This window comes from Pyrus communis, chromosome 15 (assembly GCF_041283825.1).
Source record: "Pyrus communis isolate YQ-2024b chromosome 15, ASM4128382v1, whole genome shotgun sequence".
Taxonomy (NCBI): Eukaryota; Viridiplantae; Streptophyta; class Magnoliopsida; order Rosales; family Rosaceae; genus Pyrus; species Pyrus communis.
In genome coordinates, this window is record NC_142579.1 from 3,505,266 (window position 1) to 3,511,265 (window position 6,000).

Sequence of the window (6,000 nt, forward strand, 5' to 3'; positions counted from 1 at the left end):
AATGATAAGAGTGATTCAAAACCATTTACATCCACTACTATGTAATCCAACAACAGAATTATGCTAAAAAATGCTTTGAAGTAACATATGGTAGGAAAACCAAAGTTTCAGAGCATTAATAGTTTTGATAGCAACACGGTACAACACACAGTTCAAAAGCACTTTTTTGTCATAAGGACAACATAGCCATTATCATTTAAAGAAACAATAGCATAACTAATCACGAAGATTTTCTTTTATCCTAAACAAGTGACAGCAGATTGGAAAGATCCATAATATACCTGGCCAATATACATATCACATGTATTTATCACTTGATAACTCATTCTTGTAGCCCACACATGGAGCTTTTCCCTGGGGAACATTGGGTCATTGTGCCCATTCATACATTTCTCAACCTTCTTAACTGCATAGGTATTATACTACTTTCCATCTACTTTCAAAATCAAACGTTCATCTCAACATGCTTCAAAATCTCATAATGAGTAACATAAAAAGCATGTATGTTAAAAATGAAATCTTGACAAACCTTTGCAATTACTTTAAACTCACCAAAGTTGTAGAAAAGAAGATTAAAATCATTAGAAATCAAACCATAGAGAAACATTTGCTTCACTTCTTTCCCATGATGTTCGTCGACTTGTTCAGTAGTCACCTTGTCCTTCTCTTCCTTATCTATAACTATAAGTAAGAAAAATCATCACACTCTGCTTACACAAAAGACCAAACAACAAATCCTAATTCTAGGTTAATTGGGGACTTTAGCCAAACACTTGGTGCTCATCTTTAAAACTAACATGAAATATGATACTTTAAATTTTCATACTCCCATCCAATCTAATTCATGGGTTAACAACCCAAATAACAATTAGATTTCAAAAGTAAGAAATATATACCTCTATGTGGAGACAAAGGAAGGATCCTCACTTGTCCTAATCTTCACAAGCAAAACAACCGGATATTAAATTCTTCTTCCTTGAGAATTTGGCAACCAAAAGAACTAAAAAAGCCTTCTCACTCTTGGTTGGAGAATAGAGCAGTAAGAAAGAGGGTTTCTAGAAAGCCTCTTCCCCTTTTTTCTCTACTTACTAATGCAAGCATCCCTTTTTTTTTTACTTTTCCCTTCTTCTACTTCTTATTTTCTATCTAAGGGTTGGTCTCAAAAGTAAAAGATCATTTAATGGACCAAAGGCCAATTGATACAAGACTCAAATAAGGAAAATTTATTTTTCTAACAATGGCCACAAGTAATCCACTCTTAATCACCACTAAAATTTTCGGGATATTACATCCTCCCTCATTTCCTAGGTCATTTTCAGCCTTCGAATCCTTCACTTCAAAGCACTAGATTATCAATGCAATCAGGGGTTGGTTGTGGGTTATGGATTATGGGTTGCATGTCATGGATTATGAGTTGTTATGGGTAGTGGGTACGATGGCGATAGGGAATCAACGACTAGTGAGTAATGGAAATAAGGTTTCACGACAGAAGTAGGGTTTCACCGACGGGGCTAGGGTTACCAGAACTTCAAGCTTCTTGATTTTAGGTTTGGGAATGGTGTGCTCGATGATAGTGGGGTTGTGTTGGTTACTAGGATGGGAATAGAGGGTTAGAAATTCAATAAATTTTTTAATTTTAAATTTTCCATGTTGTCAGTCCATGTGGATTATTAAATCCTATGTGTGCAAGTTTTGGAGGGAGAATTGGGCCACGTGGTGGGGTCCACTACTGCCACGTCACCTCTTAACGTACCAATGGATGGAAAATGTAACGGAGGTATTATATTGAAATAAAATAGTACGTGAGGTATGAAAGTGAAATTTTTCGAAGATGTTGTATGAGGTTGCAATAGACCTCAAACCTGAGAGGGTAAAGTATAATTTACCCCTTTTTCTTTTGTTGTATCAGCAAAGAGAAATCTTTACTTGTGTTGTATTATCTATGAAAGTTCATTTCGGTCAAATTGATCTAAACATTTCCAATAAACAAAAGGTAGAGTAGAATGTTTCATGTTGGAAATTAGTTATATATATTATTATTATTTAAGGTTTTCTTGTGGGCCAATGATATTAGAGTTTCATACTCGTTAAAGATTAGGGTTTTGCTTTAGTTTTCACTATATATAGTAGTGCTTGTATTTGTTCATGAAAAGAAGTCATATACAATGTAGCCACTCATGTAATGTAGTCGTCATGACAATCTTTCGTTCACTTAATAAAATTATGTTAGTGTATACTTAATTTGTTCATTTGTTAGTGGCACACTTTGATATTCAACTTGGTATCAAAGCAAGTTTGATCAATTGGGGTTGAATTTGTTCTTGGTAACTAGTTTGTTTTTCTTATCACATTCTCTTATTCGTTATGGTTTTTTTTTCATTGTCACTTAGGTTAGGTTTTTGTAGTTTGAAAGAAAAAAAATTGAAGCTTTGTTGCACCAAGCTGCCAAAGTCGCGTTGACCCAGATTCGACCCTGCCTGCTGCCTCGTCTCGTCACTCATTGCTGTTCCTGTCCCTAGAATCCACCACCATCTCACGTCTAGTAGAACTACCTTGCCTCCCCACAAGCACCACCTTCTTTCCCGCATTTGGCCATACTCAACTTAACCATCCACCACCGTTGCTGCTCGACCACGACCCGCCACTAGTTTTGACGAAACCCAAACCCGTGAACTACAAACTTGGATTAAGTTTGTCTTGACCTTAGACCATTGCCACTGTTTTTGACCTGCACGTCATTGCACCATGAATTAAACCCACTTACACCCGTACTTAAATTCGTAGTCGTTGTCTCTGTTGTCCTTCATAATCGAGAATTGAATCGCCTTAGTTCTACTAATTCTGCTAGTTTTGAAATTCTTGTTTGTATGTTATTGGTCTTACAATTGTTGCACTCAGTTCGCCCAGAAAGAAACAGAAAAAAATAAAATAAAATAAAATAAAATAAAAGGGAAAAAATGTAAGGTTGTTTCCGTGATTGAAGGAAGTCCCAAGAACAAAGCTTGAAGGTGGGTGTGCATCTTGGATTTGGTTAAGCTTATTGGAAGGTAGGGATATTCTTCTGGAAGACGCCCATTGGCAGGTCATGAGTGGACGTCAAACCAAGTTGTGGATTGATAAATGGTTGCCAGAGATTACAAATGGACATCTGAATCCTTTAAATGAAGTTTGTGTTGATAAAAATCAGACCGTGGCATCAATTATTCAGGAAGACATTAGAAATTGGTGTTTAGACTATATTCGAAATTTAATTCCGGAAGAGGAGTACTTGGCAATCACAGCAACAAATACATGGGATTCTGGAACTAATGGCAGATTGGTATGACCAATGGATAAGAAAGGAAATTTTTTCCGTGAAGTCGGGATATAGATGGATTAGAAACAAGAAAATGAGGCTCCAGAGTCAGTGTCCATCCTCTTCGTGTATGACTGATCTTTTAGTGTGGAAGGGTATTTGGGGTCTTGAGGCTCCGCCAAAAATTAGAAATTTTCTTTGGAGAGTAGCAAAATGGGCAATTGCAACGCAGGCAAACTTATTCAAGAAGAAGTGTGCCCCACCACTGTTATGTCCAATTTGCAATGAATATGAGGAGATAGCGGAACACATGCTCCTTACGTGTCTATGGGTATGGCTAGTTTGGTTTGGAAGTCTGCTTGGTTACAAGATTGATAGATGTTCTGTGACAAATATCAATGCTTGGTTGGTGAAAATGCTAAAAAGAACTATGCAACAAAAGAGGATAAGAAGAGAGCTATAACATTAATGGCTTTCACGTATTGGCATATATAGAAAGCTCGGTGTAAAGCTATTTGTAATCATCAAAGTCCATCTCCTTCTTAAACCATTCATGTTATCACTTGTGCGAGCACAATTTTTCGAAAGGTGAATGATTTGATTAGTGACCAGCAATCCTTGAGAATGGAAAATCAAAGGCGAGTGACACCCTGGTCTTCTTGCACTTCTTAAATGATAAAAGTGAAACTTGTTGCAAGTTGGAAACCTAAGAGAAACAAAGGATATATGGGAATTGTGATTAGAGACTCACAAGGAAGATGTTAGAGCATTGAAAGAAAGGAAGTCCATGCTTCGAATGCTTTAATGGTGAAGGCTATGACAGTGCTTCAAGGTTGTCTAAGTGCAAAGCAAAGGAATTATCCTCGCATAATTGTGGAGTTTGACTCAAAACAAATAACTTCATCTCTTAATGAAGGAAAAGAAAATTGTAGTTGGAAGATTTTTCCCATTATCAATCGTATTTTGGATATTGGAAAATCTTTCCAGATTTGCAGCTGGTTTTGGCTGCCAAGGTTAGGGAATGAAGCGGTACATCTCATCGCAACCTATAATGGTACAGAGATGAGTGATAAATGTTGGCTTGACAGACCACCATCTTTGTTAGTTAGAATCTTAAACAATGATGGATTACCATGTCCTTCTTCTTAGGCAGTTTGTTGGAGTAGGGAATGACGCTTGGTTTGTAGCGTTGGCATCTGTAACAACCCATCCCTAATTTTACAGATTTTGGAACAAGGTAAAGTTGTAATTTCACTTTGGTTGGGAGATATTTTGTTATGTTGCTTTTGGGTCTTAATTGGTGTGCCATGTAGGGCCTACCCTTACAATTTAGTCCCCCGGCCCACTTGCCCTCTCACTTTTCCTTTCTTTCCTTGAGAATCTCACAATATTCTTATATCTTTCTCTCTTTTCTTTCCTTTTAGCTTCATCTCTGCACCCTCCCTCCCCCGAGCACCACACACACACCCATATGACGACGACAACGAACCACTCACCACCATCGCCCTTTGGCCCTGCGAGTTCCGCGAAACCTGGAATGAAGGAATGACACCCTCAACCTCCCTGTATCTCGTTGCACCGTGGTTGCGCCACTATTCACTTCCTTCTTTGGCTAACCCTCAATGTAGGTAAGCCTTAGAATCTCTTGGTTTGGGTTTAAAAGTGCATTTGGGATGATTTTGAGTAGTTTATGTGGCTGTTGGACACAAAAAACAACTCAGGGAGACTTCCCCAGATTCCAGGGAGGAATGCTGTGACTTGCAGCCCATTTTTTGACCAACTCCGGCCACGACACGGCTCCAAATTGGTATGAATCTCTTCCTATCATGTTAAGCTTCATTTTGGCTTTTAAATCATTGCAAATGGTGTAGAAATGAGCTTGAACGAAGCTCGGGAAGTGTTGCTTAGTTTCTGACCAAACCCACAGCCTGAAACCGGGTCGACCTGACCCAAAACCAAAACCGGATCCGAACCCAGCCCAAAACCTAACTTCAAGCCGAAACCCAGAAACCGGGCTCAACCCTTTAACCTAGGCCCCACTCAATAAACCAGGCCTAACCCAGCAACCTAGAACCCAGATCTAAACAGGATCTAACTTGATCCGACCTGACCCGAGTTGAATACCCAGTTCCATGGTTGGCGCGTGGAGCATATGCGTCTCCGTTGTCCATGGCAGAGCCGACGACTTTTCCTACCAACTTTTCGGCGACTCTACTCGGCATACGGTGGCGGGTACGGTGACGCGTGGCCTCCCGGGCCAATGCCCAGTGGCGGCGTGTATGGCGGCACTTGAGGGGACCTCAGGTCCCCCCTTAGTTTTATTAATCGACCCCTTTATGTGCTTAGGTGCATTTGTTTGTGGCGTTTCCGTCCTCGCTAGTTGCATAGCTCCTCGACGACGGAATATCTGTGAGTAGACCCCTTCCAAAATGCATTATTTTACTACTAGAAATGCATACATGAAAAGTATGATTTTATGATTATGTTTTAAGAAACGTTTCTGAGTAAATTGGATTTATGATTATTGAAATATCATGCTTTATCATATTTAAGTACTTTGGAAGATTTATGATTATATACTATGAATATGATTTATGATATGACGTTTTAGCTATTAAGCTCCGATGAGATATATGTTGGAAATATTATGTTCATGATTTTCTATGCTTATATATATGCCTACGGGCGAATGATATTATTAAATG